The 14,992-nt window shown below is 45.8% G+C and overlaps 1 long non-coding RNA gene across 1 annotated transcript in view; it reads left to right on the forward strand.

Moving 5' to 3' along the window:
- Window positions 1–13,048, forward strand: part of LOC109299451 — a 13,567-nt gene extending 519 nt beyond the window's left edge. The window contains exons 2-3 of the long non-coding RNA XR_002097854.1: window positions 12,002–12,279; window positions 12,457–13,048. This is a non-coding gene — a long non-coding RNA (uncharacterized LOC109299451). The remainder of the gene's footprint in view (window positions 1–12,001; window positions 12,280–12,456) is intronic.
- The last annotated feature ends 1,944 nt before the right edge of the window (window positions 13,049–14,992 follow it).

Consider the following 14,992-nt stretch of genomic DNA (forward strand, 5'->3'; position numbering starts at 1 on the left):
GTTAGGGCGGCTAGGAGCTGGAACCAACTTCCAAGGGAAGTGGTGCTGGCCCCTACCCTGGGGGTCTTTAAGAAGAGGCTGGATGCCTATCTGGCTGGACTCATTTGAGTCCCGTTTTTTGTTTTGGGGTTTTGTTGTTTTCCCGCCCTGGCGGGGGGTTGGGCTAGAAGATCTACTAGGTCCCTTCCGACCCTAAATCTATGAAACTATGAAACTATGAAACTATGAGAGAGGGTTGGGGGCCAGGCACATCTGCAGCCACCTGAGCCCTGTGGGGCGCAAGACCTTGAAAGACCCCAAGGAGGGAGAGTGGGGGCCAGGCACGGCGTGGCCATCTGAGCCCTGTGTGGGATGCAAGATCCTGAGGAGGGAGAATGGGGGCCAGGCATGGCTGTGGCTACCTGAGCCCACCAAGAAGGGAAGCCCCATGGCCCTGTGTGGAGGGGGCGGTGTGGAGCCCTGAGCGAAGGGGGCAGAGTTGAGTAGCCTGAGTGAAGTGGGGAAGAACATAGCACATTGACATGCTGCTCCAGGTGGGGGAGTAAGAGTCCCCTGTGAGACCCTGGAGCACGGGTTGTGGTGCTGGATAAGAATGCCCTGGTGAGGAGTAGCCCCAGTGAGGGGGCAGAGATGAGGACACCAGTGTGGGGAAGAAGAACCAGAGGGCAGAGTGCCCAGTGTGTTTGTATGTATTGAGTTGCCCCCGGAAGGGCCAGAGTAAGCTTAAACCCAGTCAGGTAACTGGCTGGCCACTACCCCGGTGAGGGTCATGGGAGAGTCCCAAAAGATGGTACATCTGCCACCCAAGGGATGTACTAGCTAAGCCTATGGCCTAAGGAGCCCGCTTCAAGAGGGAGCAAGGCAGAATGACTCATGGGTGTATGAAAGAGACCCTGTGAGAGAGGGTGGAGTGAGAGAGGCCCTAGTGAGAGGAGGGCGGTATGAAGTTGTGTGTGACTGTGGCCTGACGGTGCAGCCTAAGCTTGGTCCAGCGATTGGCTGGGAGCACTGTAATATCTGAATGCCATCTGTGAAGCATGGGCTGTGGTGTAGGGGAGGTACAGAGCTGCAGATAGCACCCCCTGACATTGGGGCACTAAATGGGCAGCCTTCCGCCTAATTAAGATCGTTAATCAATTAATAACAAGGCACCGCAGGTGAGTCAGGTGGGGAGTGTGCCCAAAGACGAGTGGGGAACCTAGCACTGTGGCTTGGTGGGGAGCCCCACCTTGCCACAGTTGTCTACAGCAAGAGATTTCCTGTTCGTTAGTCCTTTAGCTTAATTTCCCGTAGAACAAATTGTTTTGTCCTTGATGTTTAATGTTTGACGGGATTGTTGTGAGTTCCTCAATGTTTGTAGTTGTACAACTACATTATGGTGTATTACGAATCTCTTGAATGTCCTCCTCCCAACTTAGTTTTTCATCCTTGCTTGTTAGCATATCTCTACTCTTTCTTGACTGATAATGATTGGTTGCCTGTCAGATTTTTCATGATTTAGCCAATTGTTTTGGTGTATATTCATTCTCTCTTATCTTGCATGGTTTTGCTTCCTTCTTTGCCTTTTCAGTTGTAACTACTTGTGATACTTTCCCTAGTCCTTTCTTTTTCTTTTTCTGCTATTTTCACTTTGACTCTTGGCTCATTAAGATCTGTTTGCTTAAGCCTTTCTTTTTTGCAAATCCTAGAATAATTTAAATGATTTGACATCACATGCTGATGTCTTCCAGTTTTCCTCCATTTCCATTTTCCTAATTATTTGTATCTAGTATTTAAGCTATGCTAAATATCCATGAAGGTTTAGTTATTTAGCTTGCTAATTTCATATGGGTTTTCTTCTCTTCTTGCAAATTTTGTTCTATGTTGATAATTTCTATTACGAGGTTTTGGTTATTCTCTATATTTGCCCCCACTGAATGAACTTGCATTTTTCAGCGATTCAATCCATCTTCCTCCGATCATGATATAATGCATCTATTTTCTATAGTTCCATTGTGTAATGCCCATGTGTCTCTATGTATATCGTTCTGTGGAAAAGTCATCCTTCTAACAGCTAAGCTGTTTTACATAATTTGGCCATATGGTGTTTTTTGTTTGTTTTTGTAATTCTTTCTTTTTTGTAATGGAAAAGGAATATTGGTATTATTTGTTCCTACTTTAGTAATTAAATCTACTACTGATGTGACATTGTTATGCCTTGGTATATTGTTTAGAGTATCTTAAATTGCATTGCAAAACCTTTCTTCTCATCTGCTGCACAGTATTATTAAATGCTTGTAATCTTTGTGTATGGAGTAGAAAAACATGCAACTCTAATTTTCCTTTCCTGGGTTCAATTTTATTAGTGCTTTGGTGGCATTCTTGGATAGAAATAAAGCTACTCTTTTAGGTATGTATATTTTCTGCTTTGCCTGAGTTTAAAATGGTGGTCTTTTCAATTATTGTCATATTTATTCTTGTCTACTAGATCTAATATTCATCGGAAGATCCAGGATCTTGTTTAAAAAACAGGAAAAAAAAGGTTGAGGAATAGCAACCTGCACTGGAGATGCTGAACCCCCTGTTTCCAGACTCCATCACTATATCAGGGTGGGCAGTCCATGCCACAGGAGCAGCAGCTGGAGTCTCTCTCTCCTTTTCTTTTCTTTTCTTTTCTTTTTTTTTTAACTCTTTCAATCAAGTAATAATTTTTGCTGCCCCTCCCCTCTCCTCCACGCCCAGCATCACATCCCTTTCTCTCCCCTGCCATTCCCCTCCTCCCCCCACACCACTACCGCTGTACCCAACTGACAAGGGGTAGCTGCTCCTGCCCTGCTCCAGCTGGGCTGCACATGGAACCAGGCTTGGCTAGAGACAGCAGTGGAGAGAGGTGCCACTGAGTGTGGATGGGGAACATGGGGTGGGGGAAGGATTTTTACCTGATTTGGGGACTTAAAAGAAGTCCCTGGCTTCTGCTTCTGTAGCGGCGCTGATTGAGAGGCGGGTGCATCTGTGCCACTGCACCCTTTCTGAATCCGCCTCAGATACTTTTCTAGTACTTCTAATCTACAACTTTTCATCTAAGTAATAAAGTGAGTGCACCTACACATTTCATTCAACATGCACATATTCAAGCAGCTGAGTCCTGTGAATTTTATTGCTTCAGGGCTGAAGTTACAGGTCTCAGTGCCACTTCAGCTTTGGCTGTAGTCTGTCGTCATCTGTATGCCACATACAGCTTTCCCTCCAACTTCAAGTTGCCCCTCTTTGTAGTCATCAGTTTCTTTCACCAGAATGAGCAACTAGTCCATTCTTAATGCTCCTAATTTTACCCGGGTTTGGGACGGTCGCCAAGTGTCATTAGATAAGTAAGTCTGCCTTCAGGTATCTACAGAAGGTGCTGGAATTCAAACATGAATCAATTTTAGGAAGTCCTCTGTTTTGTGTTACAAGGTGGTGTCAATTCAGAGAATCACACAGGTTTTTCTGGCATTATCTATAAATCTGCTTCTGTACTTATATTTCCCTTTAGATATAAAATAATTATTGTTACTTCATTATTCCTTCTTTATATTCTGCATTTCATGCAAAGTAGTGTCCCTTATGCCTGCTTCAGAGGCTTTTTTCCTGTTTTCTGCTCTTCCTGGTTTTCTGTGGATTTTGGATTTTTTAATTTCCACTAATTGCAATTCAACATTGGGGTGATAAGCCATGTTACTCTGAGGTCAGGCAGAAGGTAGGACAGGGTGGAACCTTAGAAACTGACTGGTTCAGAAAGGCATGAGTTTTCATAGGCAACCACCTACTTTGTCAGACACTATGAAATGCCTGACAGAAGGAAAGGGTTTTATATAGAAGGGAAAGGGACAAGGACAGGGAGCACTGCTGAAAGAGAGAGTGGCTTGACTGGATCTTGGTCTCTCTGCTTTCCTTCTGCCAGTCCTTTCATAGTATCTGGTGAAGTAGGTTTTACTTATGAAAGCTTAGTCCCTTCTGAACTGGTTAATCTTAAGATGCCACCCTGCCCTATCTTTTGCTCAACAAAGCATGGGTACATGAGGCAAGATCTTGGAGCACTGTAGATATTTTTCTTCATAATGGTTATTATTTGATAGTAGCACTGTAGCCGGGTGTATTCAAATTAATGTTGTGGCTTATTCTGAGTCAGTAGGCATGTTTGCACTGTCAAAGGACTGTATTTGCAAATGCCTCAGTGAAGTGTGGTGTGCTTGTCAGTGTGCATTATTCAACATATATGTTCTTTTCCTGTGCTCAGTACTGATGTAACTGAATGCCAACCACTAGGACAAAAAGCAATGTGAATATCTGTCATTTATTCCTTCATGTTCCCAGGGAGAATAGCAATGGCAATCTTGGCACAGGTTAGGCATTAATTAGATCCTGTTTGCTTCTCCTCTCCAGGGCAGCCAAGTGAGAGAAATCTGTGGGGCAAGCTGGTAAGTGTGGCTCTTTAAGATCATTGCTACTCTGGAAAGGGGAGAGCTTTGGTTTCTACCCTGGACCCTTCCTCTCAATGGAACAGAAAATTCTCCATTGCTCTGCATTCATTTTATCCAATGAACAGTCAGTGCAGGGGCAGTAGTTCACCTTCACTGATCTGATGTGCTGCGGTTCAATTTCACAAGTTTTTTTTTCTCTTTATTTATGAACCAATTTCTTTGAACTAATGGGATGTCCTGATGTAGTTGTGTAATTGCATGTGATAAAGAAAACTGAGAACCATGTTTGTTTATACAGATTCTTTGGGAGTGTGGGGGGGCATGCTTTATCACCTGGAGCATCCCATGTATCGCCATCCCCAAGCTGAAAAATGGCGGTGTGGGGGCATTTTAAAGTAAAGCTTATTGAGTAAGCTTTAGTTATAAGTGCCTCCGCCACCATTTTCAGTGTGAGGACATTGATACACATGATGCTGGAGTCAACTGGAGTGTGGTAAATACCAAGCTCCAGCAGACTTGATTAATCAAGTCTGCTCCGACGCACTGTAATTATAGCATATCGGAGCAGTCTCATTGCACATCTATAGGCACCCATCTGCATATGTCATTTGCATGTTGCTGGTATTTGAATCTGTATCATCTGACCAGTTCATATAGTGGGACTGCATGTATACACTGAAAAGAACTGGAGCAAGAAAAATCAGAGTGGAAAGGAGCGAGAACTGTGAGAGGAATACTTGTTTCTATTATTTTAGGTACTTCTGTGTCTCTTTCACCATAGTATCATAGCATCCTGTCTTTCTGGCAGAGCATGTAATCTGTTCTAGGAATTTAGCTTCTATTGCTCATAGAACAAGCGTGAACAGACTGTCATTTATTTCCAGTTTACTTCCTCAAATTCTCTCTCTCTCTTTTCATTCTGTGTGCAGCTAACAGACAGTTTACTGCAAACATCTTACACTGTATATTCCAACTCTAAGCTGTTTTTAAATTGTATTTGTTAATACTCAGTATTAATACTTCTGCAACGGAAGCACTATTGTTCCTATTTTACAGATGAGGGACTGAGACTCGGGGAGATTAAATGGTTTGGTAAAGGTCACATAGGAAGTTTTATAGTGAAGGATAGATTTAAACTCAGGTCTCAGAATTTGCCTAGATAATGTTCTCTTACTTGTGAGTTTCTTTTATACATACATATATTAGAAACAGTCCATTCACAGAGCCATTTTATGATGACTAATTTGGTTCATCTACCAAAACCTGAACTCCCAAGGGCTCTGGACTTGGGCACTGTGACCTGGTGCCAGTGCTGCGGAGTCCCTTATTTCACGTTATGGAACAGTGTGGTAAATGTCTTCCATTTCCCAGCCTGTGTGTCTGCTTGGCGTTTGCCTGTGTCAGACACAGAGGGCCTTGAGGATACTTTTTGTTGCAAACAGGCTTTTTAGAAATCAAGTAACCCTTGCCATTGCCCTGGACCATTGTTCTAATGCATATCTACTTTACCTACAAGCCAATTCTCAAAAGCAAACCTCTAAATACCACTTTATAGCCATCAATATCCTCCTTTAAAGATGCACATCTTCATCATAAATGGAGCATAATCAAGTGAATTACCTGGAATGTTCATGAGATTTGTGGGGAGGACCTCCACCAGTCATCTTGGGGAAAGTATGGTGGCATTCATGATTAGGGACTCTAATAGGCTGGACATTGTGACGAACCCTCAACCATATTTCAAATGTCACTCATACACCCTCAGATTTGGTGTCTTGCCTCAGCATTCCCTAACTCAGCAACTGAGTTTTATCCAGTTGGATTTAAACAGGTTTCCCATATTGTGGCTGGGGAATCTACAGCCCAAGATGCTTATTAAACCTCTTATACAGTTTTTCAGGTAGCATTCCCCTCAGCAATCAGCACATTATCTGATTGTCAGTTTGGCTGTTTAGATCAGATAAATATCTTATGGTTAAAATGTTTGGGGACCAGACATGTTTCTGGCATTTTTACCCCTCCTATACAGTAGGTAATGCTTTCCTTGTCATCACAACCAGATTGCTCATGATGATGGCTTGGTGCCATTGTAGCACCACCAGTGCCCCTCCATTCTGTAAGAACCCATAGCAATGCCAAGGGCGAGGCCCTTCCTGGGCAAACAGCACGTCTGGTTTCCATTGGGATCCTGCCATTTTACTACTTGTTGCACAAATTCTGTTAATTTAATGGAGCTACATTGTATTACTAGTTCTACTATAAGAAGCTTAAATACCTAGCACAAGCAAACCAAAACAAACAAAAGAAAACCAGCAAAAGGATGGCACTGAAAACAAATTGTTAATCCAGCCTTCTTGATCTTCAGCATGGCTGAACTTTTTGAAGCTCCAGAGACCATGATCCACATGATGCACCATTTTCTGTAGCCACTCTGGAGGTATTCCATAGCATATCAAGAAGTTCTGCTTATTTCATTGTTTAGCATAATTAATATCACAACCACTTACAGTAGGGGCAGGTGAAGTCTAACCCAGGGACTGGATCTGGCCAGCAGTGGACTCCATTTCCCAGCAGCCCCTGCACATGTAGCTGGGGCCAGTTTCCATGGAGAACCCAGCAACATCCACAATGATAGAGTGGGGCCAGGGTTTCTCTTGAGACCAGCCCCAACAGCACTGCCAGGCAGCAGTGGTACCAGCCTCTGGCTGAGGGGGGACTGCACTACAGGTGGGAGCGGCATGGGCTCAGCTGCCATCACCTGTGCAAGGTGGGCAGCGGTGGTGACACTAGGAGGGGTGGCTATTGGGTGCTATGGAGAATTCTGAGTAGCTATATGCCCTCTCAAGCTTCTCTCCCAGCAGTGCCCCTCCTGGCAGGGCATGGAGCTGTTCGAAAGCCTGGCTAGGATCTTGCAGCAGTAACAGCATGGTCTGGAGCTGAGGCAGAGCCATGATCTGTACCCTGCATGGCTCTGCCCAGGCCATACAGGCTGCAGATCGTGGGTCTGCCACAGCTCTAGACCATGTTGTCGCTGGTGCAAGATCCCAGCTGGGCTCTGGAGCAGCTCTATGTCCTGCCATGCACCCTGCCAGTGCTGCTGGGGCCGGTCTCCATGGAAAGTCCAGCCTCATGGTATCACAGTGTGGCTGCTGCTGGGGTCTCCATGAAAACTGGCTCCAGCCACACAGGCAGGGGCTGCTGGGAAATAGAGTCCAGCTGCCAGCCAGATCTGCCATTTTTTCCCACCCCCGACTTACATCAATAGCATTGCACAAACACAGCCAGACAATTCCAAACCATACTTTTATCTCTGTACCAAGCAAACTTCTTGATGCTTCAGTGCTGGTCCACATCCTGCAAAACACAAAGAGAAAAAAGGAAGGGGCTCAACCCACTTCATTAGCTTATGTTATGGAATCACTTTTGACACTGAGGCTGGCTTTGCTTACAATGGGCCCTGGCCCTTGTCATGCTGCAGCTCATCCAGAGATTCCTCTTCTTGATCCTTGTAGATGCTGCTTTTTTAATAGTCCTTTCTTTTCAGTGACAGGTGCTCCAATGTGTGCCCTGCCACACATCTTTCCTTGGCTTCCATCAAGGGGTTTTCTGTTGGGGTATGCTCCCCCAAGCCTTCTCTCAAATGGTGACCCACAAGGTGGTGAGAGACAGGGTTTTCAGGTGCCATATACTTGCGTTTCTCTGGGGTGGCAACATAGAGTCATAGAAAATTAAGGGCTGGAAGGGACCTCAAAAGATCATTGAGTCCAGCCCCCCCTTCTCTGAGCAGACATGTGGCATCTTGTAGAGACTACTTTGCCATGAGTAGCTCCACCACATTTAGCCAGTCCCTGGAGAGTGTAGTTTTCAGGGCTTACTGAAGAACAAACTTCAGGCTCTTTTGCCCTGGTCATCTTCATGCGTCATGGGCAAAGTCTCTCACTTTTGGGCTTCTTGGCTCCTCCTCAGACTAGTTAAGATCTCAGGCTCCCAGCTCTGGCAGTCTTAGCAGTGGTCTCTTTGACCTCTCTAGGGCCCTGCCTCTGGATTGCCAGACCCCTTGGTCTTTCAGGGCTCCTCTGGACCCCTTTTGGGCTATGGACTCTTGAACCCCTTTGGTCTCCAGCTGTGTCCCCTGGACTTTGACCCCTGTCTGAGTTGTGGCCCTGCTCCTGGGCCAATGAGATCTGGCCCTGCTAACACTTGAGTTTCCTGGGCTTCAGACCTCTGGCTCTCTGGCCACACTGATACTTGGCCCCTCTTGGGCTGGAAGATCTCTCTCTGTTTCTCCTCCACTCTGAACCTCTGGTCCCACTTTCTTCTGCCCCCTCCTGGGCCACAAGTCACTGTCTCTGACTCACACCTTTCAGACTGAGTCCCTGGCTTTTCATGCTTTCATGACCTTTGGCTGGGCTCTGCTATTTGGCCCCCAGTCTCAGTCCCTTTTTTGGACTTTGTGGGTCTGTTCTCTCAAGTCCTTTCATAGATCTCTCTCTCTCTCTCTCTCTCTCTCTCTCTAGCAGTTCTCTGAAGTCCCCATACTCTCTTCTGGGTTTTAACACTCACTGTCTGGGTCTCCTTTAACTTTCAGCCTTTCTTTCCCTTGACAGATCTTTTAACTCTGGCACTGCTTTAAGTATATTCTTCCTTGCCTGCAGGCATCACAGTCTGTGCTTGTCAGTGGCCCCTTCTGGCCTTGCTTTCTGCAGAGCAATCCAGCAAAGTTCTGTCTCGTCTCTTTGACAGCAAAGCTACTGTCCTCCTCCATCCAGTCAACAAACCACACACAATCTTTTGGGAAAGCATCCAGTCCTAAAATGAACTTCAAAACCATGCGTCTGTTTTTTTTTTAATTTTTTTATTTAATTTAATTTTAAAGGCACCTTTGATAAGACCCGTGGTGTCTTGTTTTGTTTGTTTTTTTGTTTTTTGTTTTTCTTACTCTGCTTCAGACTAGCTTCTCGGCACTGACTCCTTGTTTACACAGCTGCACTGTGAGTGTTTGTAAATGCCTTCCTGCCTAAAGAAACTTAACACTTTTCCCTTCTAGAATCTGCCTTGCTATTCTTGCAGAAGGGAGAGCAAAGTCATCCCTCACCTCCAATACCAATGCACAAATTCCTCTGCTACTGCCTTGCAACACAAAGGTATGCTAGCATAATAAACCAAAGCAGCAAAAAGAATATGCTGGTGTCCAGTAACATTACTTGTGCCCCCTCCTAGCCTTCTATGATTATCAGATGCCTCCAAAAATCAAATTTCTGGGGCACTGTCTAGTTTGAGGGACACACAGGATCACAAGGTATCTGTTTCACATCTGTCCCCAGTGTCAGGTTGGGGCTGGACCTTTGCTGCTCTTCCTTTAACTGTGTCCAAGCTCCCTGAAGCTGCATTTCCTGGATAATTCTGGCTTGCCATAGGGTGCACCTGTAACTTCCAAATTACAGTCTCCAGAGCAAACATACAACACTGCTCTATAACCATGCCATTAATAATCCATACAAAGCAACCCTCTCCTTTTGCAGAAGCAGCCTTGCTTACAAATGCCTCAGCCCCGGGACTCTTTCCCTGCAGATTCACACATTCCCCCAGCAGAGATCAGTTTTCTCTGTTCCTGGCTTCCGAAGTGGACCACTGCACATACCCTTGGCCAAACCATGAACCTCAGACATACTCCAAGATCAGGTCGTGACCCTGTCTTCCTTATAGTTGCTGCCCCTTCCACCAACATACCTATACCCATGTACACTACTCTTTCTGACCCAGACAAACAACCACCCCCTTGGTCAGCAGTGCAACAAATAACCTCCCGCACAAAAGACTCTGACACAAACATGGTTATTTAGCTTACAAGCCTAGTTGGAACTACCGAATGGCTTCACCTTACAAACAGGTCTCCACCCATAGCTTTATAGCCTTACCCCACTATGGGATTTGTCTGACCCCTCTAGAGAGGTTCACTCTGTGTCAGCAAATTCCCTGATTAGCCAGGTTACTGCCCTTAAGTCGCAGTCCCAGGGACCCAGTCACCAATTGTTGGCACTGGACCTGGTCCCAATCCTTGAGTCCGTCACTGTCCTGGTGGAGTCATCAATTGTTGGCATTGGATTTATGACCCAGATACCATGTTCTAGGTGGACCCAAACTCAGACTGACCACGGCCTCTCCATTTGATAACAGACAAATTTTATGGATACACCGTGATCGCAGATAAGAATAATGATACAATTCTGTATCTACCAGTCCTAGGGTTCCTCATCTCTGTGAACATCTGGCCAGTATCCAAGCATCCCAGGTGACCTATCACCTGGACAAGGGAGAAGAGATTGATGTCATATATCTTGACTTCAAAAAAGCTGTCGATTTGGTATCCCATGATCATCTCTTGGCGAAAATGCCCAATTGTGGCCTTGGGTCCAGTTTTGGGCTCTACAATTCAAAGAGGATGTGGAGAAGCTTGAAAGAGTCCAGAGAAGAGCCATGTGCATGATCAGAGGTCAGGAAAACAGACCTTACGACGACAGGCTGAGAGCTATGGGGCTCTTTAGCCTGGAAAAGTGCAGGCTCAGGGGTGATCTGGTGGTCACCTGTAAGTTTATTGGGGGTGACCACCAGTACCTGGGGGAACGTTTGTTCACCAGAGCGCCCCAAGGGATGATGAGGTCGAACAGTCATAAACTACTGCCAGACTGTTTCAGGCTGGACACAAGGAAGAATTTCTTTAATGTCCGAGCCTCCAAGGTCTGGAATACCCTGCTATTGGAGGTGGTTCAAGCACCTACATTGAACAAATTCAAGAGTAAATTAGATGCTTATCTTGTTGGGATCCTATGACCCCAGCTGACTTCCTGCCCTTTGGGCAGGGGGCTGGACTCGATGATCTTCTGAGGTCGCTTCCAGCCCTAACGTCTATGAAATTTATGAAATTCCTCTGAGATTCTCTCTTGAATGTCAGATGTCAGCAGCCTGGAGGCCCATGCTCCCTTCCCATCCCCCAGTGGGGTGAGTAAAATGGACTTGTGGTATGTCCTCTGTCCCTAATGGCCTCTTGTGGACCCTTTGCTGCTCTAACATGACTCTTTTTGCATTCTTTCTTTCATCTGACTCTCTTTATCTTTGGGCATTGCTGATTGAGCTCTCTAAGGTAGTCATACTGTCCATGTTCTGTCCTGTCAGCTAATCCCTTGTTTCACAAACCCCTCACATGCACCCATCTTAATTGGGCTCTTTCTGGTGTCCTCCTAATTTAGTCCATTAACCAAAACTGGAAATCCCAAGGACTCTCTGCACATGGGAACTGTGACCTGGTGCCAAAGCTGCAGAGTCCATTATCTCATGTTATGGGACAGTGTGGTACATGTCTTCAATTTCCCATCCTGTGTGTTGGTTTGCTGCTAGCCTGTGTCAGATACAGTTGGCCTTGAGGAAACTTTGTTACAAACAGGCTTTTTAGAAATCAATTAACTCTTGCCATTGCCCTGGGCCATTGTTTTAATGCATATTTATTTTACCTACAAGTCAGTTCCCAAAAGAAAACCTCTAAATACTATTTTTCTATCCATCAGAGCACTCCTGAACTGTGAGTTGACCATAGCAGATACCACCATTGAGTCCATCCCCACAGCACCCTTGAAGGAGATCCCTCACCAACCTTCCTATCCCAGAAGTCTGGTATGCCATCTAGGAACCCAAAAACTGGATGGCATACCTGCTGAAATCTACAAGACTGGCAGTGAGAAAATGGTACTGAGACTCTATGAATTTATTTTATGATTTTGTAACAGTGAAGTGATCCTGGGGGACCTGAGGAGTGCCAACATTGTGACTATCTTCAAGAAAGGAGGTAAGTCTGTGTGTGGGAACTATTGAGGTTTCACCCTCCTTTCTACAGAAGGGAAAATTGTTGTGCACATACTCTTGAACCATCTTCTACCTCTTGCTGAGGAAGTCCTGCCAGAATCTCAGTTTGGTTTCATTCTATTCTGTGGGGAAACTGACATTAATCTTTGTTGCCTGCCAGGTCCAAGAAAAGTGTCAGGAACAACATCAGGACCTGTATATGGCCTTCATTCACCTCACTAAGGCCTTTGACTCCATCAATGGTGAAGGCTTTTGGAAAGTACTGGCCAAAACTTGGATGTCCTGAAAAGTACATTAAAGCCCTGAGGCTTCTTCATGACTAGACTGTGACCATCTTATGTATTGGATTAGAGACAAATCTGTTTGTCATCCAAACTGAGGTCAAGAAAGGATGCGTTATCACCCCAACTCTATTCTCCCTTTTTGGATTACTCATCTTGATTCTCATTAAGGACCACCTTCCTTTCAGAATTGATTTTCAATATTGAATGGATGGGAGGGTTGAACTCATAAGTCCTCTTGGGATCTATCAATGAGCTGTAGTAGAGATCATCCTTGAATCGAGGGATTACTGATGACAACCCTTTGTGACTGAAATGTTTTTGACAATTTTTTGTTTGCTTTGCTTTGTTTAAATTGTGATTAATAATTCAGATAAGGTGGGTAGAAGGGCTCTACAAAGCTTCGGGTGCTGATCCAATTCAGAGGAGTTTTGGCCTGTTTTGGTGGCCAAATCTCTGAATTTGAATTGAATCAGGAGACCAATAAAAAGGTCTGAATCAATCTGAGGCTCTCTGAATCAGTTCAGAGAGCTCTGGAGACTTGGGCAGTCCCCACTTGCTACTGCAGGGAGCTGGACCTGGACTCCGTGCTGGTAAGTAGAAGGTGAGAGAAGGGGGAGGAGACCATAGGGGGTTCCCCACTAGGCCCCATCTCTGACTCGCACCCACTCTCTCAGCCCCCCCCCACATGGTTGCCCTGCTTGACCCCAGCTCTGGGCTGCCCTGCCCGACCCCGGGGATTCTGGGGGCTCATGGCAGAGCCCCCCCACAAAGCACGGGGCAGTGGTAGGCAATAGGGATTGCTGTCCTCCCTACCCCCTGCCTGGCAGGAGCCAGTGAGCCCAGGGTTTTCATTTTATTTACCTTTTTTTTTTTTTTAAAGAGTTGGGAGCTGGAGCTGGGGCTGGGTGGGGCAGCCATTGTTGGTACTAGGAGAGTGGGCAGGGGATGGGCCTATCCAATTCAGAGATTTGGCCGATTTGGCAGCAGCCAAATCTCCGAATCAGATTTAGCTGAATTGATTCAGGACAGTGATTCAAATCGCCAAATTGAATCACTGTCCCCCAAATTGGCTAAATTCAAATCTGATGTGAATACTAGCTGCTTCGCACAGACCTAGTGGGTAGTACTTTGTGGTATTAAGTTTACCTGAAACTTTCAATTGTAAAACTATTGAGTTGTTTCAGCTGCCTTTTTTTTAAGTATTGCCATATCTTAACCTTTTTATGGGGAAATATCATTTAGAACAGTCCAACTGCTTCAGAAGATTAAATTGGGAAAAATATGCTTTGTTTACACTACCAAGATTCTGAAGACAACATTTTTGTTCTTTGAATATGTCTGTTGGCCCCATGCCTTGAAGCAGGGAACTGAAGGTTGACATGAGTGCCTCTCTGAAAATCCACTTAAATCTGGTCAGGTTATCGGCCTCTGGGAAATCAGCAGGCTTACATGTGCTCCGCAGAGACTTTAGATATAGAAACAGTAAAGGACTTGCATAGCACAGTGGTTCACTTGAAGATGTCTGGCTTCCAGAGTGGAGTCCAGAACCTTGTGGTAGGTGCCAAGACTACTTATACACAATGTACAGGGGGAGGTGGGCATCTCCAGAGGAACCTGCCCAGATGCTAACCAATAGGAGATAGGAGCACAGGTGGGTGCATTAAACCCTGCCTTTCTCTGACTCTGAGCTGCAGAAAGGCATCTCCAGTCATTTGGGATCCAGACTCCTTTCCTGATGGCAGGTACTTTTGTTTAATCTTTGAGAGTAGAGCATGGCTCTTTTTTTCCTATGTGGTGGTAGCTAGAGCCTACCTTTCTATGTAATGCCTTGAGTTAGAGCAGTGTCCCTGAAATGGGAGACATGGGTTTCCCTGGGAGCTAAACCTAAGTCTCCCCTTTGTAGGAGAATGTCTTAGTCACAAGCTTAGAGACTGTTCTGGCTGGAGGTACTCACTTAACACAGTTCTTCCTGTTCAAACTATGCCACAATGCAGCAAAAAAATTAAGATTTATCATGTGAGGAAAGGAGACAGAATCATAGAGACTATCACAGTAATCTGGCCTCTAGCACAGTGGTGAAGAGGAGGAGCCTTGGGCAGGGGCAACGTGTAGGGGCATGACAGTGTACCTCCTACAAAAAGGTGCCGCCAACAGTGGGTGCTCGCCATTTGCACCTCCCTCCCCCCCACCCCCCCAAGACACATTTCAAGAGGGATGTGGACAACATGGAGAGGGTCCAGAGGAGGGCCACCCGCATGATCCGGGGACAACAGGGCAGACCCTACAGTGAGAGACTGCGGGACCTGAACCTATTCAGCCTCCACAAGAGAAGGCTGAGGGGGGACCTGGTGACCGTCTATAAACTCACTAGGGGGGACCAGAAGGGTTTGGGGGAGACGCTGTTTCCCCTAG

The sequence above is a fragment of the Gavialis gangeticus genome, unplaced genomic scaffold (genome assembly GCF_001723915.1).
Source record: "Gavialis gangeticus isolate Ggan-Ray unplaced genomic scaffold, GavGan_comp1, whole genome shotgun sequence".
In the NCBI taxonomy this organism is placed as follows: Eukaryota; Metazoa; Chordata; order Crocodylia; family Gavialidae; genus Gavialis; species Gavialis gangeticus.